This window comes from Poecilia latipinna, unplaced genomic scaffold (assembly GCF_001443285.1).
Source record: "Poecilia latipinna isolate Pla-1442-1.1 unplaced genomic scaffold, P_latipinna-1.0 Scaffold1434, whole genome shotgun sequence".
NCBI classification, from domain to species: Eukaryota; Metazoa; Chordata; class Actinopteri; order Cyprinodontiformes; family Poeciliidae; genus Poecilia; species Poecilia latipinna.
Window position 1 is genome coordinate 127,647 of NW_015114050.1, and position 26,349 is coordinate 153,995.

Here is a 26,349-nt window from a genome sequence, read left to right on the forward strand (position 1 = left end):
TTTTTTTTTTTTACATATTTGTTAAAACTGTCACTGTGTCCTGACAGCATAATCTGAAACAAATAATCTGTGAAAAAAAAAATCCAGCTCCTTTACTTCTTCCCTGTAGTCCTACTGCCATCAGCAAAAATACACTGCCAATCAGGCTTATGTAAATGCTGCAGCTTCAGGAGGTTCAAACACATTGTTTGTGGTTTTAATGAGCCAAAATGTGAAAAGGTTATTTTGCAAGGCTCTATGCATAGTAGAATGCTGTAAGGAATACATTCCTGCAAATCCTGCTAGCTAATAAAATAGCCACTAGCTGCTGTTCAGTATATAAAATCCTGCAAAGTGTTTCCCAAAAGAACTGCAGAAGAAAATTGGCAGATAAAACAATATATTAGGCACTGGACCCAGTTCAGAAGCAACATTCTTAGTGACAGAGAGTAAATCCTTTAGGCTCTGTCAGCATGTCAAAACAGACACAAATCCCAATATGGGCAAGTTGTTTCATGCTATATACTGTTTAAGATAAACAATGCTGCAGATGTACTTAAATGTAACATACTTTTTGCATCTTCTGTGCATTACACAGAAGGTGCATCGATGCATTTCCAGCTGCATCAATAACAATTGATTAAAACTGTGAAATGCATGTTTGAATAGCAAGTGGAGAAAAAGCAGATTACATCATCCAGAAAATGTTTTCTCTCTGTGTGTGTTCATGAGAAACAGCTTAATAAAAGCAGAAAAAACTAAAAAAAATAAATAAATACAATAAAATCAGCAAAAAAAAAAAAGAAGCAGGTGAGAAGTCTCACCTGATCTGAGCCCTGCAGGCAGCGGCTCTGACACGTGATGTACAAACGAGGTTGAACGCCTCTCACCTCTTGGTGTTAAATTCAAACAATACCACTGGTGGAGCCCAGCCAGCATGTGTGTGCATGCGTGCCCATGTGTGTGTGTGTGTGTGTGTGGCGGGGTGGGGGTTTAAAAGTGAGCCGATAGCTGAATGGGAGAAAGCAGACCGCTGGCGCTGGTGAACAAACAGAGCAGTCACATCAAAAGGCCGAGGGCGTGAACACTAACGATGAAGTCAGACATTTCCCTGAAGTAAAACACCCTGAATGATGACAATAAAGAAAGTTATTATCGTTTAGATGCATTCCTTTGAACTGATGCAGGCAGGAAATAGATGAGGGTGGAAAGTCTAGATAGCCAAGGTTACAGGGTAATGTAATAGAGTAAGTAGTTATTTACTTGAAAAAATTTACTTGGTGAAAAGCGTCACAAATTGAGGATTAAATCAAATCTATTGGCAAATGCCGTTGTCCTTTACTTCACCCCAAGAGTAACAACAAAAGCTAGAAAAATCCTTGGGGAACATAGCTAACATTAAACTTTTCACAAGTTGTTTTATCAGGCTGTAAAACAATGCAGTCAATTATCCATGTTTTGTCACCTCAAATGTCAATGTTTCTTTATTGCTGTTTTACGAGATATGATCCACTTTGTGTAAGCCTAAGAGTGAAATGGAAATAAAAAGGATACATGGTTTCACAAACATCACAAAAAAAAAACCCAGAAAGTGTATACATATGCATTCCGCCCCCTCAACTCAGTCAGCCCTAAATAAAATACAGTACTCAGAATGGGGCAATCTGCTTAGAGGGCAATTATTAGTCATGCGTTCCACAAATCTGAATTTTATGAAACAGTGACAGTAACAAAGCTATTGTTGAAAGAAGACAAGTCCTGTATGACGTTTCTCGTGAAGGACACAAAGCAAAGCTATGGAAGAAAACGTCTTGGACAACTCACCGCTCTGAACACAATCACAGATGGTGGTGGCAGCATCATTATGTGGGGATGCTTTTCTTCAGCAGAGATAGGCCAGTTCTGGAAGAAATTTTTTTTTTGAATTTGCAAAAGATTTGAGACAACAGGACAACAACAATAAACAGCAAGAGTTAAAGAATGGCCCAGTCAAAGTTCAGTCAAATTGAGAATTTATGACTAGATGTGAACATTTCTTTCTACAACCAATATGATTGACTTCAGCTATGTTACATAGAAGAATAGGTGAATATTTCCAATTAGATGTAAACAAGTTGACTTAGGTCATCACCAAGATATTTACATATGTCACAACTTTCCACAAACTTTTTAAGATTTACTAAGACATCTCCTTATGGGTGGGAAAAAGGTCAGGCCTGAAATACATATGAACATTTCTTAAAAGCCATGTCAGTAAATACAACAGCATATTATCTGATGTGGTGTCAGAGTGGTGGGAAACTCAGCCAACCTTTAGCAGTCGTCTTTGAGCTCTGCTTACTGGGTGGACATCCCCAGTTCATTCATTACCTGCAGTCCTGCAGAAGCTTTGCGTGGGCTGTGACGCCTGCAGCACATTCCTGTACACCAGTGAAAAAAGAAAAAGGAGTGGGAGTTGACAGAGGTTTATTTTAATGAGCTTTGTGTTTGTTTAACCTCTTTCCTGTACCTCCAGATCCCAACATGAAAGCGAGCAGAAGTCAGAGTCAAAAAGCCTGAACTGGCACAGTGTGTGTTCGCTTGAGTCTTCTCAGAACAGGCAAAAATGCCCTGGATGAGTGTTTTCCAAAAAAGCTCAAGCATGCAGAGGAGGGACCAAGGTACAAGAGAAAGGGTGATAAAAAGTGACATGGAGCAATATCCAGTCTAATGAGCTTTGCTTTGCTCAGCTGACCACATCTAAGAGTTTTTGGAGGCTAGCCAAAGAAAAGGTTTTTAAAGTCTGTTAGATGGCTTACACCTGGTGTGCTGCCAGACCTGAAGAATACCAGACAGTCAAGTGACCACAAACCAACTAAAAAACAACTCCCATCCCTTTGACATAAACTGTGATCAAGAGAAAGTCACTTTAGCATAAGAACTCCATGCTAATAATTCACACAAAACAAGCTTGGCAAATTTAAAAAAAAAATTAAAAATCGGCTTTTAAGAACTAGTAAATGTAAATGAGTTTACTTAATAATCTAAGCTAGGTCATTTTCTTGTTCAGTACTCATGTTCACAATGAACACTTCTTTTCGTCAGCTGTGTTCACTTTATCGCTAACGGTTAGGTTGAACTTCTTCGTTTTTAGAACAGTGCTGCCTACACAAAAAAACTCGCTCTTATTGCCCCCAGTGGACAACAGCAGTACAACATGCATATACATAATATTAAACAGAAAGTGACAGGATACAGAACTTGCAGCTGTGCGTTTCAAAGTAAATTAGAAAACACGAACACATAACACAAAATAACTCAAAGACGAGTTAAGATGAGGACATATTTTAACAGGTCAGCTTACATTAACTTATCTAAGCTAATGTATCTCAGATAAGCTAAGTTAGCTTAGCATTAATATTCTTAATGATGCATCCAGCAATATAATATTTAATTTCAAATTGTTTCCCACTTTTTGATTTAAAAATACGTAATAAGATCTTAAAACATTACTAGCAGTATATGATTATTAAATTCATCCGGGCTAGTTACATGTTTTTGTTTGATTAGATAAGTTAGCTTATATTAGCTATGGTGACCTAGCTTTAATTTGTGCACCATTTAGCATAAAATATAAATCAAGTACAACTTCTAAAAAGTTTGTGTTTTGAAGGTCAATTTTCAGCCTGTTTATCTGTAACTTGACTTTGGTGTTCTTCAGTTTTGTTTCTTATTAGTATTATTCATGGGGATTTTTTTTTTTTTTTTTTGCTGAACATTGTATCATGTTTGAGCTCAAACCAAAACAAGACAGGGTTTTCCCCAGTTTCAGTTGAATACTATTCATATCATTATGGTGTTAAATTTCAGACCTATATGAATTACAGAAATTAAGTTAAAACTTCAATGACTCATGCTTAATTTACTTGAAAATGAAAATACCTTCAGTATATTTTAAGTTTAATAATTATTGACAACAGATTTTAGCCATTGATTGTAATCCCTTGTACACTTGTTGATGTTAAAGGGGACAGTAGTGGATAATTTAACAATAAAGTTTTGACTTTAATTGTCTTAACTTGCAGTTTTGAGGCAGTAAAGCAGTTTCAGGAGCCGGATTCTTCTGTAGGTTTACAAGGAAGAGCACAATTTATTGATACAAATGATTTCTGAGATGAGTAATTTTTTCTCTGCATGATGCGATTTGTAGTTTTGTCTCACCACAATGACACCTGAACTCCCCAGGCACACCATCGAATCCCAGAATGACACCAGTGATACCAGCTAAAAAACCAAAAAAGAAGAATTACATTTAAAACATTAAATAAGGATGTGCTTTGGAAATAAGTTTTTCAAAGATTATGAAATTTAAAGATTTTACAACTTTCAAGGACCTTTCAGAAACTGAAAAACAATCACAACTAGCCAGTGTTCAGATGTTTGCTTTTAAGGTGGCTACTTTTTGTCTGAGCTGGTTAACTTTTAAATTTCAGCTTTTTTTTTCTTTTCTCATTTCTGTTATACAATCAAAATATATAACAGAGAAACTGTAAGGCAATAATTTCTCCTAAAGAAGTTGCGGGTCAATTCAGCATGCATTCTTCTAATTATTACTAGTGGGAAATAGTTTTTTAATTCACTGAATTGTCCTAACAGTACATATTTTTATGCTGGTGTCTATTGACTTAAGAAACCTCAATTTCAATAAACAATTTGACCATACTTGTTACTATATAGAAAGTGGCATAAAAAACAACCCCATTTATACTTTTCTAACTTCCAGTATAAGCTAGCTGTGCTACAGCACTGAAATTAGCTTGTGTGGGGAAAAAAATCAATAAGTGGAACTCTGGATCCAGTCGTGTTATTTATTTCTTGCCCTCCTCTTTAACAGCTCTAATCAGTTCACTGAGCATCTCTGCTTGTTAATTTTTTTTCCCGGCAGCTTATGTAAAGTTGAAATTAGGTTGCCATGTCCACCACTTACCACAAGGGGGAGCTGCTGCCCAGGCAGCTCTCATACCTCCACCTGTAAACAGACCGCTTCAGGCGCACAATCGACTGAAGTCAACGTGACAATTAAATTTTAAGATTGAAACTGAGAGTGAAAGATTTTGTATCGTTATTTATTCGATGTCGTGCAAAAGAACGGTGCATGCATAACTATTTCAGCTTTACGGTTCTCAAACTTACGGTTTTTCATTCTTTTACCTTCAGTTTCATTTTAAACATTCTCAGAAATGTTTGGGTAAATGTGTAGATTACATAACTGGGGTGTTTTCAGGATTCAAGACATGAAAAATAACCCACTTTTGGTTTGTGGTGCACTAAACCCAGACACTGGTGTGTAAGACATAAACCAATAAGGCAGTCGATTCTGTCAACAACAGTCGTAACATGCAACCTCTATCGAGGATTGAATGTAATTCTATCGGGGTCGAGCAGCTTTACTGCATGTTTTTCCTCAACATTTTTTACGGTGTACATGCTCTGTTTCACTCATTTTTCCCCTAAAGTCATCACCTTTCACATTTATTTTGAAGTATCTCATCAGACAATTTGTTGATGGGAATTGATGCCACTGACTCAGCTGTTAATCACATGTAAAAACAACAACACTGAAATTCTGCAGTAAGGTGTCTTGTGGGTGTGAAATGATCTGTTAAAAAGTACAAGCGGCTCATAAGTAGAGTGAAAGGTTTTTCCCTGTCGCAGTAAGCAGTGCTCACTGGTCTTCAGGTGGCTTCAAAGGCGTCCTTGATTAACTGGATACCACACATAAAAAAAGGAGTACGGATACTGACATACTGACAATTTTATTCATAAAAGTGTGCACCTTTTTTCAACATTTAACAGTAACAAGTGCCTAAAATGAGCTACAAAAATGCTGAAAATAGGCAATTTAAAAAAAAAAAAATGTACATAGGTTTAGGATTGGCTGCAAAGCAAATCCCTCCCCTTTTTCACTTGCGTCCATATATAGTCGTGTCTTGATTTCCAGGTCTCAAATATCAAAGTCCTCATGACCACATCAGTTATACACAACAAACATAAATGTAAGCTAAAAAAGTTTCAAAAGTTCAGTATTATGACCTTTGGTTTCATGTAAATAAAACACCCTGCTGGCCCTTTAAGAGCAACCGTGGCAGTTGTACTACTAGGTACTTCCCAAACTCAATGAACCACAGGGGGGCCCAGTCAGGGTGTATCTATGTCCTGTCAGAGAAAGGGGAAGTAGATACTATTAAAACTCATCTGTGTGTACGCATATGCTTCTAAAAGATGCTGTGAAACTGAATCCAACACTGTCTGCTTCCATCTTTGCATCCTTCCTAGTTAGTCCAAAATCCTCAATTGTGCGTTAATTGAATCTGCAGCAGTGAGCTTCTGTGGCCCCAGCAGCAGCAGCAGCAGCAGCCACCGCCTGCAAGACACAGAAAAGGAGACAACATCTCCTGAAATGACTGTCTGCAAAACAAAAAAAATACTTTCATCTCACAGAACAGGTCACTGAAAAACACTTAATGCAAACACAATGTCTCTTTCACAATGAGTTGATCATCGTTAGAAATGCATTTGGTTTTCAGTAAACAGCGGGGAAAGACACAGGACATGTAGTTAAAGAAAGTATGCACAAAATCTACAACAGTATACAAGCACGCCATTGTTATATCTTTAATTGCTGCATTTTGACCACTAAAACCACTACAGCAGAGAACTGCAGGTTTATACAGATTAATATTAGCACTCTAGTAATGTATTGATTGCTAGCCAATCCTTTGCACCAACTCCAGCCATTCTAGTTGTTTCATCTTTGGTGCATGTGTCCCGATGGGATGCTAGGCAATTAGCAAAAGCTCCAAACTGCTATAAAACAAGTCAGGATCAAACCATCAACAATCAGAGGAGGCAGCTGAAAAGAACTCTATTGGTTGGGACTGAGTGATTTATATTTGTACTTTTACAATTTCATAAATACAGTTTTGAAAAGTACATCAACTAACATTCAGTACTTTGGTGATTCCATGATTTATTTATTTACAGTGCTTTGAAAAAGTATTTGCCCCCTTACATGAATAAACCGAGTAAACGTAAAAAGCAATTTTCAGATGGGAATTTAATTAATTATAGAGAAAAAAGCCATCCAAGCCATGGCTTTTAAGAAAAACAATATTGTCCCCTTATGTGTAACAGCTAATTGTGACTGCTGATGTCAAGCTTTTGTTATAACTGTGAATTAGTTTTATACATCAGGAAGAATTTTGAGCAGCTCTTCTTTCTAGATCGGTTTTACGTCATCCCAAAGCATCTCATATGGGTCTGGACTTCGACTAGGCCACTCTGAAGCACAGTTGTCAGTTTTTTTGAGGCATTCAAAGTTGGACTTGACGGTGAGTTTTGGATTATTGTCTTGCTGCAAAACCCAAGTGTGTGTGAGGTGAAGTTCAAGAACTGATGATTTCAACAGTTTCTGGTAGAGAGAAAAATTTATGGTTTTGTCAATCATTTTCTTAAATCATTGCCTGAATATTGCAGAAGGATAATGATCGGAGAATGTGAGCAAGTCTAACTCTGCTATTTACTGGAAAGAATATTTTGGAGTGACCTAGTCAAAGTCCAGACCTTATTTAAGACCATGATCTTAAACTGGATGCTCATGCTTAGAAAACTTCCAGTGTGCCTGAATTAAAACAACTTTACCAAGTAGAGTAAAAAGCATCGTTAAAGGTCAAACAATGAGTTAGTTTTTTTTATCTCATCACTTGAAAAATTTTTAACGTAGGTCATCTTTGTCTGAATTTAAAATGAATTCAATGACCTCAAACATTCATGCTTAAGGGCAGAAGTAAATATTTCTCTGAAGCTCTTAAATGTCTGTCCAAACTTATGACTAAAGCTGAACTAATCACTCACACAAACACTTAGCACATTTCTCTGGAACATCGTAAAGTTCAGCATCTTGCTCAATAATGTGTTGAAATGTGAACTGGAAGATCATCGCAATACAAAGCTGCACCAGCAGCTTTATTTAAACTATTATGCCAGAAGGTAGCAGTCACAGTCAGTATCACAGCGGAGCTAAAGAAGCCTCTGACTGAAGACAGTTTGCTGCTGTTTGTTCGTGAGGAAGAGGAGGCTCAGGGTTTTCCATAAACGTCTCATTTGGTGAAGAACCATCCTTTGCACAATCATCTCCAGACGTGCCAGATAAGTCCCCAGAACAGAACATGCCGTCTTCAGCAGCTTGCTTTGCTTTTCTTAACAAGTTTTATAAATATAAAAACAACTAAATGTGTAAGCAAAAACAGTGACGATCGTTAAAAAGAGAGCGGCAATTTGGATATTTTATTTAAAGGACAGACATAAATGATTAATTTATTAATGAGTTCCTCTAAGTGTCTTATTTTGTATTTTTGTTTTTCATTAATTTTTTAAATTTGATAATATTGATTATATTTCCTGTGATTGCTATGTGTATTTTTGACCAGTCTGCATTTTCTTGTGCAACTTAGTCTCGTTTTAGTGATAGAAGATGATTTCCTCTTTAAATTTGAAGCGGTTCATCCCAGCGGTTCAGCTTTTTCGCTGAATGGTCATCCTGTTTATGTGTGAATGTGCCACTGATTCATTTAATTATTTCCTGTATTATGTGATTTTATTTAAACACAAACTGTTTAGTGATTTGTGATAACCATGATGATGGCCATGCATTAATCTGAAAATAAAGTTGCTTCTTATACGTTGAGTCTTGCAGAAGAGAAAATCGATTTTAGTTCATTAACATCCACACAATGATCAAATAAAATGCCAAATGTTTCTGTGAAGGAGTTCCTGATCAGAAAATATGTCTTCAAATATTTAAACTGAAATATCAAAGAGGAATTATTTGTAGTTGAAGACAAGAAGTTACAATTTCACGCTCCACTAAACAAAGTTATTTCAATAATAAAGAAATTATTTTTTTAATAGTTTTCTTTCCCTGTAGTTGAGATTTCAGACATGCCCCCCCAAAAATTGACTTGGACAAACTTGTTGGCAAGTTTGTCCAAGTCAATGATGCATAAAGAATTAAATTAATTATTCTTTTACTGGATGAATTCTCACTGAAGATTTTATGGGAAAAAACCCCTCTATTTTGCAGAATTACTAGTTTACAGTTAATTCTGTTCCTGCTGTCACATGGCTTAGCATACAAAGAGTTCATCAGATTTTTGCTTGAAATCATCTCAAACAGAAGACAGGCCCGCAGCATCCTTGATCCTCCACCGTACTTAAAAAAAAAAAGAATTTTATTAGCTTTAAAATAATCAACTTAAAACAGTAAAGCATGCATTATAAAAAAACATCTTATGGATCCTCTCCAGCACCATTGAGCAAATTTACCTGAATTACAGGTTTTGTTTTTCAAATGTATGAAATTTTAGGACCTGTTAAAGCCATTAGGATTTAAATAAACACCTTAGATAAAACTTACAAACTATTTCACTGAGCTGATGTCTTAAAGAAGACGTCCAAACTAAATTTTTTTTTTTTTTTTTTGACATGCAACTCAGTTGCTTTCACACCTAAGCTACCTCAATTTTACCCCCCTGTATGTTTCATTTACTCAAATAAAAGGTTGGATTTTTCAAAAAGTGAGCTGTGCTGCTACAGTGAACAAGTATATCTGGTTTAAATGGGCATATTTATTTATTTATTTATTTTGTAAAGCTTAGGGATGACTAAAGAAATCCCGGATTTCTATTTTAAAATCAAAAATCTTTATGGTTGGATGAGGTTACTTATCAAGTTTTCAAACATGAAGCAGAAGACGAGTACTTAATTGAACTCGCTCCTTTTAGGAAGTTGTAAAAGCCACGTCAGTTTGTCTCAGTGGTTGTAAAGCTGGGGTGGAAACCGCCTGAAGAGGAGGCAGTGACGTCGTAATGGACAGCTGTGTCTCAAACTGGAGCTTCTCAGGCTGCTGCTCCTCCACTTCCTGCACTTCAAGGCAGCACGCCCGCTACAGAAAGCCACTCAGGAATATATATGCAGAAACTTGTCATAGGAGGTGTTGAACCGTTTCACGTTCAAGTGGGTTGGGGACTTCACCTAAGTGATGACAGAGAGCTGCTGATGGATTTGGGGTTTTGTCATCAGGTGATGATTCAGTGACATAGATGCATTAAAAGATGCTTCAAAGAAGAAAATACCTCACTCGTATTTCTGAAAGATGTGGGGTTGATGTCGGAAACTCATTTTCTTAATAAAGTTGCTTCTGAATCCAGTCAAGTTGTTGAAACATGCAGAACAAGGAACCAGGAAGAAAAATAACTGGGGAAAAATCATTTTAGGTTCTATTCATAGTGTAGAAATTAGAGATGCAAAACTCTTGCACAACCAGCTCTGTTATTACTCATTAAAAAAAATATTTCACTGTTACTGAACAATCTGTTCTCCATCTCTGGCGTACTGTACTGTAATGATGTTTTACTTTACTATGCACATTTTTGGAAAAGTGATCCAAATCAGTTGCACATCCCTTGGATTACAAATCTGATATCTTTATTTCTGATAACTCCACAGAATTTTCTAGTAATCTTGATTTTTATACGCTTTTTACACTTTAAAATCTTTATATCTGATGCTGTGGTTACACTTAAATTTCCTCTTCGTGTGGCATTAAAGGTCGTTTCTATTCTATCAGCACTTAAAAATATCCATCTGAAGTGGTCGTATAACAGAAGACATGCTTCCTCCTGCTGTCACATTTCCAAACTTGTCCCATCATTCGCTCGCTGTAAAGTTGATTTCCCGGGCAGCTGTAAAAAGTGGCAGCAGGAATCCGGGATGCCACGTGTCATATCAGGGAAAGTGTTATTTCCAGGGGCCTGACAGAGTACGAGAAGGAATGTGGGTGAGGTTAGCAACCAACACGGCTCAACTGGTACCGCTTCCTCCTCCTCCTCCTCCTCCTCTTCTTCTTCTTCCAGTGATCTCACCCTATTTGTAGAGGTCTGGTATCTGAGAGCCGCCTGGCTGAAACGTCAGCTGTGAATCACATGAACCTCTACACAGCGGCCCGGCTGGACCGGGGCCCGGCCGGCTCTGCTGCACGCTCATATCTGAACCGGCACTTTCACTAGCGTGCCCCTGCTATTTATAAGTGGAAACCAAACTAGCTGCTGCTAACACACTAAGCCATGCAGGAGTGCTTGGATGGCATTTCTCACTGTGACTCTAGAGCTCTGTGGGAAATCCCATTTTCATCCGCTGCTGAATAAACCAGGTCAGCCACTTGATCGCTTGATATTGCTGGGAGGCATTGTCTCATCTGCAGCGGGTCATGCAGGGTACTGGCTGGCTGCCGTTCACTGAAAACTGCAATGCCACAGCCAGAAATTAGCAGGAAGAAATATGGATGTTTATTTGGTTAAACGAGCAAATAGCGGGGAAAAATATCAAAAAGGTACAACAGGAAAGAAAGCGCACTAATAGGAACTACACCTACTACACTCTCACCATTCTCACATACAGAAAAACAGCCTGTTTAACAATTAAGTGGATGCTTAAAGTCAAGAAATATACAGCGGATATTAAAATTATTGTTAAAAAGATGTCTGAGATTTAAATGCGAAAGGAGACTGTGGAAAATCACAGTAAAGTTAAGTTGTCCAAGAAGAATCTTCCTGATATTTGCAAGTTGGGCAGTCTGAAAATCACGACTATCTAAGATGTTTACTAATTAATCTCCCAAAAACATGTTCTGGAATGAAGTCTACACAAATGAAAAAATAAAATATAAACTACAATCAGAATTACACAAGTAAACACGACACATTAACTCCTCTCAAATTAATCGCAACATCCAATTTCTGGCTAAATACATTCAATACCTTCCCGTCACTTTCTGTATAATTTGCCAACCTATTGCTCTGTGTTGAAACCTCAGCTGCTTGAACACATTTTATGTGGTTGCAGGTTGGTGCAGACTCCACCCAAGATCAAATCTGGAAGAACACACTTCCATACATACAAAAAAATATATATTTAAGTAAGCATTTGTGATTTTTTTTGCGGATAAAAACAGAAAATAAACCAAACCAGGCTCTGGATATTTGCACCTTTCAGCTAGAGTTTGGCGAGAGATACTAAGTTATCAGTCAGAATAAAGGTAGAAAAAAACAAGTCTTTAATTTATGTCAAACTGAAATAATTTCAGGATATAAAAAAGTGCAAGTGTAATGTTTTGGTAGACTAAGATACTTCAAATGCCATGCAAAAATATATCTAGCCAAGTGGAATATCTTTTATGTAAAGTGGTAGTCGTCATGATGGTAGAAAACAGCAAGGTAAATGTGGTTTAATGTTGCAATATTCAACATTAATATCACAATTTCACTTCATGCAGGCTTACTGTGTCGTATTAAATCATCTTGCAGTGAAGACGGTCAATCCAGCATTAATTGGAGAAAATATGGGAAAACAATGAAATTATATAAACTGGACGTTTCTGCAAAATTCATAAAGAAACAAAAAGTCAAAGTTTTCAGCAACGAGACAGTTTAAGCTGCTTTACATGAATGATAACCACACAAAACACAATGAGCAAACAAAAAAGAAGCATTACATCACAGTGGCAGAATAAAGAGAAGTAATAAAAAGCTGAAATTCAGACAAGAATGAATCTATTTTCCCGACAAAGAAACTCTAGACTGGTGGGTTTTTAGTCTGGCTTTAAAGGAATTCAGCTTTTCAGCTGTTTTGCAGTTTTCTAGAGTTTTTTTTTTTTCCAGATTTGTGGTGAATAGAAGCTGAATGCTGCTTCTCCACGTTTGGTTCTGGTTCTTCAGAGCAACCCAGAACCAGAAGACCGGAGAGGTCTGGAAGGTTGATACAACAACAGCAGGTCTTTAATGTGTTGTGGTGCAGAGCCGTTCAGTGATTATTAACCAACAACAATATTTTAAAGTCTATTCTCTGAGCTACAGGGAGCCGGTGTAAAGACTTCAGAACTGGGGCGATGTGCTCGATCTTCCTGGTTTTAGTCAGATTGCAGCAGCAGCATTCCAGATCTTTATTTATTTTTTAGGCAGACCTGTTAAGACATTGTTGCAGTAATCAATGTGACTAAAGATAAATGCACGGATGAGTTTCTTGAGTTTCACAAGATAGCAGCCAGTTAATGATGCTGCAAAGCAGTTGACCCCAACATTAAAGGAGCTGCAGGATTTTTAGTCAAACTCTTGTGTTTGTTTTACATTTGACATCAACATCCTGAATTCTCCACCTGTCCAGACCGAGATCACCAACTTTCACAACCTGAGGAGCCATTTTGTAAAATGTAACCACGACAAAATCCTTAGAAACACAAAACAAGAAAGATCAACTTTAAGAATTACCAGCTGTAAAATGTTGGTCAAAGGACAACAATTTTCTTTATATTAAGAGATTAACAAACTATAATAGAAATGATCATGAAAACCTTCTCTTCAGTGGAAAGTAGTTTGACGCCAAAGTTTATCTTGACTGGTCAACCTTATTTAGAGCGACAGCAGAGATACTGAGCATCTTCAGACTCAGCCATCACAATGAAACTCGGTGGTGGCAGCATCATGGCGGGGTTTTTTTTTTTGTTCAGCTGGAACTGGGTTGATACTATGAAACGCTCCAATCATCAATCCACTTTCACCAAGACTGTTAGGCTGCTATGAAGCTGACGATGAAGAGGGATTTAACTGGACTGTAATACATCCAAATTATTAAAGTAATCAGTTCAGGAAAATGCCAAATTGTAGGAATGGTCTAGTCAAAGCTCAGAGCTAAATCTGACTGAACACAAGCCTGAACTTTTGCAAGTTAAGAGTGAACTTATATTACCAGGTTAAGGCTCGGCATGAGGGCAGGTTGATTCTTGGTTGTCTTGTAATCGCAGCCAACATCTAAGCTGAAACATTGAACAACTTATGTCACCTGAAGAAGGAAGAAAAGATTTATTGCTTAATCTGGTCTGAACACAGAAAAAAAGACAACTTGAGCATGTTTAACTGGCTCAGACCTCAGCGGCCTTTCAGAAAGCTCTCCAGCACCATGACAAATCCACTTCAGTGGGTTAATGGGTCATGAAAGATCGGTTGGATCTGCTTCTAACCAGCTGAATGAAGCAGCATCCCGTTTCTGCCGCCCAAGCCAAGCTGCTCCAGCTGCTTCTTATCTCAACTGTAACGTGAACCGGCAGGAATCCGCAGCCAGTGCTGATGCTGGCGTGATCTGGGACCCATCTTTCATCGGCAACAAGCTCATTACCCCAAAAACCCTCTTGGGGCGAGATGAGAAGCATTGGAGGCACCTGTCGGCGCAAACAATCCAGGATGAAGGTCAAAGCTCCAATCTGGATTGTTCCAGAGCTCACGTCAGAAGACGTTTTCTCGATGCAGCGCGGGATCCTCACCATTTAGTTGTTCTGAGTTCAAGAAGTTCCTTAAGAGCTGCAGCTTCATTAGCGATCTGTATTTCTGACAGACAGCTGCTCCTAGGAGAGCCGCAAGGCTCCTTCAGAAAGCAGAAATTTCTCCTCACACTGAAACACTGTTATCCTGTGGAAGTGGGCTGCAAGATTCTTTCACGTCCAAACCAGAAATAAATTGGCTCAAGACGTTTGAGCTATTCTTTGTAATGAGTCAGCATTGCTAATGTTTCTCCTTATGCAGCTGCTCACCCCATAATAAGTCTATTTTCTGCTGCCAAGGACCACACATATGAAAAACTGGGGATATTCCAAAGGTCTCTTCCTGCCTGGCTTTCAGGCTTATGAATGGCAACAGATGAGGCCATGAGGAGAAACTAAAAGTGCCTTTTTTGAGTTTTCTCTCTAAAAAATAAAAACACATTTTAATCAAACTTGAACCCGGCCATGTCAACTGGCACCGCGATCAGGTTCAAGGCGCAGAGGGAACCGGAGCGCCCTCTCGCCGTCTTTTTTACACGAAGTCACCACAGCTGCTGCCGCTCTGCCGCGGAGGCCGAGCGAAAGGTCGGCTCTCCAGCTGAAGGTCGTAAATCCAAGACGTAAAAGAAGGAAAGACTTACGCACTGCTCAACAGGTGCAGATCCAGAATGAATGGTCACTCCTCTTTCGTTTTATTCCCCTCCCTCCATAGCATTGTGAAGAAAAAAATAAAAAGAGGAAGCTGGAGCATTCAGACTCCAGAACTTACAGTGCCTGGCAAGAAGAGGAGTTTGGCTGCAAGACAACGCCAAGTGGTGCATGATCGTAAAGTGGAAGGAAAATGACTCATTGTTTTATTTTTATTTGTTGCAAATATAAATGTGAGGTGTTTGGTTTTAATTGCAGGTCCTTGGAGTGTGTCTTTATCAGCTTTTTACATCTCAAATAGACAGAATCTGTAGCAACATGCTACAGATTCCCTATTATACTCAAGTATGGGCTTTGACTAGGTCAGAGGTCTGCTCTCTTTACAATCAGAAGTGACATTTTTGTCCTCATTCCAGATAAATGAAGCTTCACTAGAGCTAGACATGACATACAGGAATTTTTTTGTTATTTTTAAAGAACCACATTTTAATTTTGTGTTTTTAGTCTTTAAATTTAAGAAAAACTAATATATTTTTTTTCCAAAAGAGAAGATACATCTTTTCCACTAAGGTGTGTTGATATTTGTGAAAATGTAGAAAAATCTAATTACAATTAGGCCATAAAAATATAATCTCATCACTGGAACAATTGTGCTAAAAAAACCTTACTGGTACTCTTCGTGTCATACTGTGGTGGAAACGTAATGCAATAATTCCTTGAAAAAATTGTAAAACTGACATTTTTTAATATATGTACATTTAAAGCATTTTCTTCTCTTGACAAGGGACATATTCTTGTTCTATTGGCAGAGATTTCTTTTTTATTTTCAGCAACATATATAAAAATTAAGAGCACACTGCAAGGAACCCCATTAAAAACCTCTTGGTTTTTCCACCAAATATGGATTCTGAACTCTTCCTGATTTAAAACTTTAGCATTATTGTTTCTAAATGAATATGTACTTGTTTTCTTTGCACTATTTGAGGCCTGGAAGCACTGCATCTTTTTCGTTATTTCGACCATTTCTCATTTTTTGCAAATAAATACTAAATTTTTGCTTGGAATATCAGAGACAAGTTGCTCATAGATTAAAAGAACAATGATCATTTCACTCAAACATAAATCTATACAGAGTAAAATCTGAGATGCTGATCATTTTGAAGTGGTCTTGCAATTTTTTCCAGAGCTGTACACAGTTTCTACTTTTTTTCTCGTTTCTGAAAGATGAATGTTTGCAGTGTTGATATATTGTTTTATAACCCAACACACTTCTCCATAAATTTGTCTCTGACTTATCTACTGTGTTCCTTGGTCATCATGTTTTTATTCTCCAAATGTTTGGTTCCAACAAACCATTGAGGATTTTACTAAACATCTGGATTTATACTGAGATTAAATCCACAGGCTAGATCAGGTGACCTGTGAAGGTTATTGGTTGAATCAGATTTTACTTGGGGGGTATCAGAGTAAATGGGGCAGAATAAGAATAATCTTTTCAGATTGTTTTTTCATAAGAACAATGAAAACCATGCATCGTTTTCTTTCCGCTTCACCATTATGCACTACTTCATGCTTGGTTTGTCTTATAAAATGCTAATAAAATACAATAAATTACAGTTTTAACCTGACAAAATGTGAAAAACCTCCAAGTGCTGCAAATATTTTTGCAAGACACTGAAACAAGCATCAATTAAAAACAACCGTATTATGTCTTGAATCATTTTTTAAGCATCAGATATTTATGAATGCACATTTTCACCAACCATCAAACCTTCATTGAAACTACAGTAAAGCGATTTAAAGCCCATCTCATTCGTTGGCTGCACCTCTCAGCTTCCTCATAATGAAAAGCTTTGACACATGAGCTGCATCCAGTGAAAGTGAAATAGTGACCACGGTTGTATATTTCAGCGTGGACGACAGGACATGAATAATGCATGCATGGTGGTGTTGTTGTTTTTCTTTTTCTAGCATAAATCTGTAAACGGATCTGCATTTAATTTTCTTACAACCTGACAGATCCATTTAATAAATAGGCAACTGCGATATACTTGTTCGGTTCTTTAAGTCAATTTGCAAAGTGATGAAGATGTTTGGGACGCCTCCACCAAGGAAAATTTATCTTTTAGGTTTCAAACACTGACACAACCTGAGACATAACTTCACAGACTTCTGATGTGATCAGCTTGCAAGTCACGTTAGTTATGCAAAAAACTACTCCTGAAACGTTATCTACTCCTCCTCCTCAGTGTGTCTGTCTCAGCTATGCGTCCTCTCAGAGACAAAGCTCAGGAGTTGAAACTCAAGAAGAGTCACTTGTCTTCTCCTCCACACTCTTTGTTACGCAGATCAGGAATCCCACCCAAGTTGAAGATTTAAAATAAGAAGGTGTGGAGTTACATTATTATTTATTTATCCAATTATCTTTAACAAGTAGTTTCAGTTCCTGGAGCTGAAAAGTAAATCTTTCCTGAGAACAAATTTGAGGTCAAAGGAAAGAAAAATGAGACAGTTGGTTGATCTGCCCACCAACAGTGACCCGAAACTCAAAAATCTGCTTTTTTTGCGATTACTAAATACGCTGAGGCTTAGAGCTTCCAGGTCACAGGGAGTAGAAGGTGTGACTGACTAAAGAATATTCAAATTTACCGATTTCCAGTTTCAGTGCTTAAAAGGGAGAGTATTTCTAAAAACCTAGTTTTAGTAAAAAAAAAAAAAAAAAATTAAAACAGTAAGACATGCTTTCTTTTAACACGATATTTAGCATTATTTATATATTTATACCACACATACGTTACATTATTAACACGTCATATGGGAAACTCCGAAGAATAGATGTTTAAAAAAATTATTTTCTTCTTTTTTTCATGCCTAAATTAGGTTTTTTGAATTTACCCATTTAGTAAATACGGATGTTAGCTGATTACATAAAAAAAAAAAAAAAAAACAATCAAATAAACCTTTAACGCCAAAAGTGTGATTCTGAGTCACTAAGTGCTGATAACTTGTTGAACCACTGGCGCTATTCAGTACCGACTTCCTCTGGAAATGAACATATTTGTGTGAAATTGTTGGAAAACACATGATTCCTGTGGAAATCCGTCATATTAGCTAAAGGCGATGTAAGACTAACTGTTCTCTTCGGCATTCGCTGAATTCCTCACGCTTTGCTCTCCTTTTATGTCCACATCCAGTCATTAAGAAACTTCCCGCACAAATCCAATAAAGGAACAACAAGCCTTCTCATCAGCCGTCTGGTGGTGCAGCGTTTGTTTCCTGTTGCAAGAATGAGGCTATTATCATGAAAAACCAGCATTAAAATTTAATTTGACATCTTCCCTCTTCTTGTATAGGAGAAACGACGCAAAATGAGGGGAAAATTTATTCAAAAGGAACCATTTTTTACCTTTGCTATGAAAATAGTTAGTTATTTATGGTAAAGATGAGTAAACCTGAACCATAATCTGAGTAAATCCCTCAATAAGAAATATTCATTTTCACGGGCTCCTCAACGGAGCTGCTATATAAACACTATTAATTAATAATTAATGACTCTCTCTTCCACTGGGGTTTACCTATAATGCGGCACACAGGCCTATTTGTCTGAGCCTCTGGCAACAAGTTTGGACCAGAACCCATATTTATCTTAATCCCACGCACAGAGAAGAGGATGGCGGTAACGGAAAAAAGAAAAATCCAGAAGCTCACTCTCAGAAAACTGCAGCAGAAATTGGTATTTTGGGGCCATCGACTCGCCATTAGAACCATTAGACACTAACTGGTTGTAGAGAGAAGAAGAAAAAACATTCTGTCTCCTGCTTAGAAATGCAAACGTGGAGTTTTATCAACTTCTCAGCGTTGCTTGGATAACTTGAGGTACTGGTTGCACTGGTGCACCTATTGTCTTTTTTTAGATGCAAAAGGACAGAAATGAGCTGCATTGCATTTTTATGGGTTTCTCCCCTGCAGCAGTCCCTATTGTTTTTTTTAATTACTGTCCAAAAAGGCAGTATTGACTGAATGATTAACTAACAATCTAGTGAACATAAAGTTCTTTACTATAAGCAGGATCTAACAATATAAGAAACTTACTGAAAAAAAGGTTTTCCAACTGAACATTTCTTTACTTTTAAGACATTTTTCTTACGAAGAATAATTTCGGACTTCAACTTAGTGAAGATACGTTTTTCTGTGGTAACATTAACTGGATCATCAACTCGTTTCATGGCTTCATGTCAGACTGTTAGTATCTTCGGACGGTTCAGGCCTCAACTTTTCATTATTTTCCCTCCTCATCCATGCTACATCCCCAACGTTTATCTGACCAGCCGTATTCTCAACTCTGTGTGACTGCAGCACACAAGCACCTACAGGAATTAAAGGAAGCATCCACCGTTCACCATCTCTGGTCGATTTAGAAAACTTTGCCGGCCTAAGGTGTATCTGTTGACTTTTGTGAAACAGCCACCAATGACATTGAGAAATTAGTTTGCATGTGTGACTGCAGTCCTAAATTTGGCTTAAAAGATAAGAGGATAAAGTGTAAGAGCACCACAAATGTCAATTGATAAGTACAGAGGAGGATCTGTGATGCTGCGGGGCAATGAATTTAATATACCAACAAAATCAAAAATTAGATCTATTAGCAGTGGATCTTGTAGCAAGATACATTTAAATTTTCTATGAAATGTAATTTAAGGTATTAGATTTTGCAACTGCAAAGAAAGCAACTTTTTTTATTATAATCATGGTATTTACACTCCTTATCCAGACGGATGGTGCTTTAGAGTAAAGATCCATCTTCCTTTAGTGAGTAGTTTTGCAGAGATTTTGTGGCTGCAAGGCAGCAGCAGAAGCTCAACGTGTTAAAGAAGGAAACATAAATATACCTGAAAGGGTCTCAGAGTGAACTTCATACCAAAGTGACACCTGATATATGAGCCTCAAGATGAATAACTGTCTTAATTCACTAATCAATACCTTAACTTCTATTGTTGACATATTGAGGAAAACCCCTCAAAAAAAGAAATATTAACACCATCTAATGTGGAATTTCCAATTAAGTAAAGCAGTCGAAATGAAGAAGTCTTATAACTGCTCCTCTGACGAAGCACTAATACTTTTAAAAGGTCGCGACCTTAGTGACAGGTCTTCCTGGAAAGACGATACTGATGAACGTTGGCTAGTTATTCAGCAAAAAATGCTTCGCAGTCCACTCATTCAGGCCATTTTTCCCCAACAGCCAGCAGCCTGTAGCAGTTTCTGCTCCACTGGCAACACCCCATTTCAGAGATCTAATCTCAGGATCAACAATTTGCGTTTATGCGATCCAGAAGGCTTTCTGTAACTAGTTAAGTTGCAGAAATACAAGGTATTTTTGGTCTAGTTTCTAATGCAAATATCTTAGTGCATTTGAAATAAGACGAAACTAAAATACAAGTAAATTTTCAAGAAAAAGGAGCTTGTTTTAAATCTTATTTAATATGGATGAAGACGCATTAGTTCCACTGGCAGATTATTTAACTTATATCTTTTTCATCAATTTTAAGGAAGTAAAACAAGCCCCTACATCTTGCTAAAAAGTTACTTGTAAGTTAGTTTTGTCTTATTTCAAGTGCACCAAGATACTTGCACTAGAAACTAGACCAATGATGCTTGGTAACATTTTATCTTTTTGCAGTGTAAACACTGGTTTGTGATGTATTACTGCTCCTTCTTATCAATGAAAGCACAAGTCCAGGCGCACACTTTAATTCAGCTTGTTTTATCCGGGTTGTAAAAGTTGAAGGGTCCCCGTCCCTTTCATTTCTCCATGCGCCTTTCAATCCTCTCAAACAAGGGAGGCTAAATATTTACACGTCAGCCTTTGCTTGCCTAACGATAAAGCTGAACTCACTCAACAGAGCAAATTCATTTTTTCTTTTTTCTTTTTTTTTTTGTTTCAGACAAAACACGACGACATGATGAGCACCAGGCCGCTTTGCGACGGCGTTCCCTTCCCACAGGTTCAACCTCCTTTTCAGGACATGGCAGGGCTCAGAGACCCGGGGGTCCGCCGGGGCGGGCGCAGCATCACAACCCTGCTGACACTGCGGTCTTTGTGAAAAGAGGCAATCTGTGCGTTTAGAAATGGCTCCGGCCCAAAAGAGATTAAACAGAGGTGGGCTGGATCGCCATGTGAAGAGCGTTGCAGACAAAGACAACAGCTGAGAGATCACACATCGTCACAGAACAACCAGGCGGCCACTAAACAGGCGTTAAACGTATTTTAATAACTATTAAACCAAACCCAAACGAGAGAATTTACAAACTATTAACCGAAGGCACATGCAAATTGAAGCGATTTTGTAAATTCATTAATTCATTCAGCAGCAGAGCTGTATAAAAGCCAGCAGGATACAAACTTGATGACATTTGAGAGGAAGTGAAAAGAAGAAACTCAACCAGAAATGAGCTGATTCCTCTCTTGTTTATCCCCAATGTCTAATCTGCTTACAGGGCAACAAAGTTCTCTGGGATTTTAAGTGACAGACTAAAACAAAGTAGTGCATAATTGTAAATTTGCTAGAAAATGATTCATGATATTTAATATGTTCTTGACAGGAAAGATGGAGGTAGAGAGGGGGGGAAAACCTGCAGTAAATGACCCAAAAGGACGATTGGCTCAGTTACATCCAAGAAGTTTGTTTTTGACATGAAACAAGAGGCATTTCTGAAAAGATAACAAAGCTGTGTAAAATTATTTTTTAATCACTTTTATTTACATCTTATTTCAAAAATAGGATATGGACGATTATTTAAACACATTTGAGTAATCAGTGGACAAATATTCATAGCATTGCAGCCCTCCTGATCAAGTTTCTGCATGTTTCTACTGGAATGTTGACTATTTATGTTATTAATGATGAGCTTTGAGGTTGAAAGCGCTCCTCCTTGCCATTACCCTAATCTTTAGCTCCCTCCAGATTCTGAATCAGATTTTGTGGCCTTAATAAAATGTGAAAAACCTCAAGAGATTTAAACACTTTTCAAAAACACAGACAGACATCTATTTTTGCCCAACGTATTTTGCTGCTTTTCAAAACATCTCAGGAAAAAGGCTGGAGGAAGAAATCAATTAAAAAAATGTCACCACATGTCAAAATGCTTTCCATACATCGTGTGTAAGTAAAGCCATAAAACATCAAGGAGTTTTTACACCCAGCAGTCAAATGGGCTTCCCTCTATACAATACACTGCAGCAATCTCACACTAAAGGAGCTAAATCTAATCTGAGATAAATCAGCAGCAGCTAGAAATTCCCCGTCCTGTTTCTGTCTGATAGTGAAAAGAACAACAGCCATCAGCAGGAAGAGGAAACAATGTCCAGCATCACCACAGCAGAGGAGGAAGAGGAGGATAAGACATGTTAAAAACTGAAAATCCCCCATCGGCTGAACAATAGATTCAATTTGTACATGTGTAACAATTAACAGGGAGCGTAAAAATGCTCTCCCCATCCAAGATGTGGAATTCCTCATGAAGGGAACACAATCTGTTCTGCGGATGAAAGGCTCCCAGGAACCCGGCTGAGCGCGGAGGCTTCTGGGAAGAGGCATTTCTCAGTCTGGTGCTGCATTTGTCTCGTTTGGCACAAAGCGCTGATTAGATTCACAATCTGGCTCATAAAGACGTCGCAGTGTACAGAACTATACGGCTGAAGGGACTGCGAACGATAACAGGATGTACTGCACATGTTTTACTGCATCTGGAGAGCAATTTCAGCACAAATGAAACCTGGAAAAAGTTTATCTAAGTGATGAGCATCCTTGGCCTGAACTGGTGTAATAATGAATAATGAATCTATAACTGTGTCGCTCATGGTGGCAGCATGTTGGAGTAGCTCCATCAGTTCAGATCCTTCAGGCTCTGCTCAGTGTAGGGAAGGGAACCTCTGACACTTGAATCGATACCAATATCCGCTACCTGGGAGTCCGTATTGGTACTCAATGGTACCAATTTTTGGTTCTTTTGAACTATCTTTTTTTAGGGCTGCGTAATAATATCGATTTTGAGATATATATCGATATTTTCTTTCCTAGAAAAATATTGATATTCATCCGCAAGTATCGTAACATCCAACTGTCACCTTGCTCACTCACTGCTTGCTTCGCCCGGAGAGGGATTAGGTCATCAGGCTTAGAGTGATTCCTTCAGATGTTAAGTGTCAAAGTTAAAAAGATATCAAACTATTCAGAGCAGGGTACTTGCTCTGAGTAGTATTTTGTAGCTTACAGTAGAAATTGTAAGCTACAGTTTGTACTATTTCAATTAAAAGAAACATGTTTTCTCACTACTTCTTTGATTCATTTTGTCCAGCTGTCGACTTTAAGTCTGTGTCCATGTCCAACCAGAGCCAGGTATTGTGTAGCTGGTGCTTTTAATCAGTTTTCAGTTAAATTAATTCAATCCAACTCTATAAAAGTCACAAAATGTCACCAAAATCACTCTGTCCTTCTAAAATCTTTCATACAATCGCAAAAGTGTATTGAATTGTATCATTTGTTGAATATCGCAATATATATCGTATCATGAGAAGAATATAGTGTATTGTATCGTGAGATTATTGTATCACTACAGCCCTACTTTTTTATTTAATATATTTATTTCTCAATATATATAATTTAACAAATATATCAATACAAAATCCAACTCTTTGTATTGTAACATCACAGCTATTTAAAGTGGAAACTCTTCAGATCAACTAATGCAGTGTTTTGTCTTATTGCACAAATTAAAATCCAGCACCATGTATTCCTACTTGTCATTTCCCTTGTAAGAAAAACTGTGTGATGGAGATCCATGGAAGGCAAATAAGTTTAAATCAAATAAGCAAAAGAGGATAGTGTTAAAATAAATAAAAGGTATTTAGTTTTACAAATGAGGTGACTTGACAGATGCAGGCGTGCTAACGGCGGCTAATGCAGGAGTTGTAGAAGTCAATTTGCGCACTCTTCAGCCTTAACAAAAATCTTGTGCTTCACTATTTATTCTCGCAAACTGTGTTTCCACCGCTGGCCTTGTACCTCATGTCGCAAATATTGCAACGAGCGTAATACGTGCCGCATTTTTGAAAAGTACAGCCGTACCTTTGAGCGTTTCCCATTGGCCATGCTATGTTTACCGAATCAGCGGCTGCTGACGTCATTACGCTCTTGCGCGTGCTATGCTGCATTCAGGACAAGCATGGAAAATTCCCCACTCTTCTTCCATACTGTCATAATGATGCATTTAGGTGCCGAAACATGGTACTTTTTGATTTTACGTGAACAGGTACTCGGTAGTACCGACAGAATTCGGTTGGTACTTATAAAAGTGTCGAATTTGGTACCCATCCCTGGCTCAGGCTCAGTAGGACCAACACAGATGGATGCAGGCATGTTGCCCTCACTTCTCAATTCCTTCTTCATGTGTTTGTGTTTACTTTCGTGCACATCATCTGACTCTGGCAGGTTCTCCATCCTGTTGTCTGCCTCTACATTAGTAACATAATGAACACTCAACAGCAGGAGCAGCGGGAGGGAAGGAGCCTCAATGCAGCCCCTTAAATAGGGCCTTTAGGTTGAAAAGCTACCATTTGGGCGTCTATTTAACGAGCACATGCCACCAGATGTGTCACCCTGTCAGCTTGCCTTCCTGCAGCACCAGGAGTGGGTTCAACCTGCCAGACTGCGGACCCACGGATGCTGAAGAACCGGGCTGCTGTTTTTAGAGCGTTCTGCGACTTTGTGAAGAACAACAGCGGTCACCTGTAGATCAGACATCTGTGTCTAGGCAAGTGCTCACTGATAAAGATAAAAGACATTGAAACCAAAAGGCAGGAGAGGTAGGATCCCCAGGGGGGCCCCCCATCTGTTGTGAGCAAATAAACAGTGAATGTGAATGAACAGACCTTTTCCCCTGCAGACATGCAGAACCATTAATCAGGACCAGGATGCGCCTGCTGGGTTCGCACTGACAGGTCAGCAGCATCAGACTCTCCTCCTCCCCTCACTGTATCTCCATTAGAGCTTGGAGGCGTCAGTTGGCTGCCACTCACTATCACTGTTTTCACAACTGTCCTCCATGGATAACCAGAAAAGAGAAAAAAAGAAAGAAAAGAAAGCTGCACAGGAGGAGCCGAATGATTTATGAGCTGCCATTTACAGCACCAATAAATAAACATTTGCTTTAGGAGCTGCTGTAACTGCAGGAGACCCAAGGAGCCCAGGCTGGCACACCTTTCCCATCGTAAAGGCTTATTGTGGTAAATAAACAGTTAACTCCATGTAAGTAGTGCTTACATGGAGTTTGTGTTACAGCTGTGATCATCTGGGCCCCTAAAATTAGGATTTTCTAACTGATATGTTTTTAACCAGCAAAGTTCTCAGAAGATAGTAGTAACAAAATCTAGTACTATTACATCTTATGATAATAAAACAGCAAAAATATTTCTTCATTGTTAAAATTAAAGTTTGTTTAGTGAAGAATCAAGTAGTTGCATTCAGTGGAGTTATTATTTATTGTCTTAGTAAAGCTCAACGTAGTCGGCTTGTGACCCAAATCCAAAGATTTTCAACTATGTCAGCATCAAAAAGTGATGAGCCATTCATAAAGTCAAAAATCTGAAATTTTGCCAGTGAGTGAAAGCACCAATTTCACTACCAATGTCAGTGTGTTCAGTTTTCAGCTTTTCGGTGTGGGTCGTTTTCTCTATTGAGTCACTCAGCTTTACATTCATCACTTCTATCACCATTCATATCAAAGTTTGCAGCATTTTATGTCGAGTTATTCAAACTGAGTGGATTTATTTGTACCGACTTATACGAGATAGAGAATATTGTGTTAACCAATCCACCATCTTACCAGAAGGTAAACGCATTAAGAAAGTTGTTTGATAATCTTAACCAAACTAATCACAAGAATAGATGGTAAACTCTGTTTTACAGTGACTGTGGTTTAGCAGAGGCCTATTCAAAGTCCAGACTTAAACCCTGTGGACAGGCTGTTCATGTTCAGACATTGATCAATTGGAACATTTCTACAAAAAAGTCATTGCCAGTTATTGAAGACACAACCATTGGTTTAGTTATCATTTTGTCATCATTAGAAAATGGTCTTTTCTGTTTACTCTAGCTCTCTTTGTCTGATATTTAAACCTGTTGAATGATCTGAGGCACAAAGAGAAGAACAAAACACATTTTCAGGAGAGCAACAGCGAAGTTTAAATGAGTTTAAATGCAAAGACAGTTGGGTAAAAACCAGACATTTTCGCCTCTGGATTTATGTGAATCAAG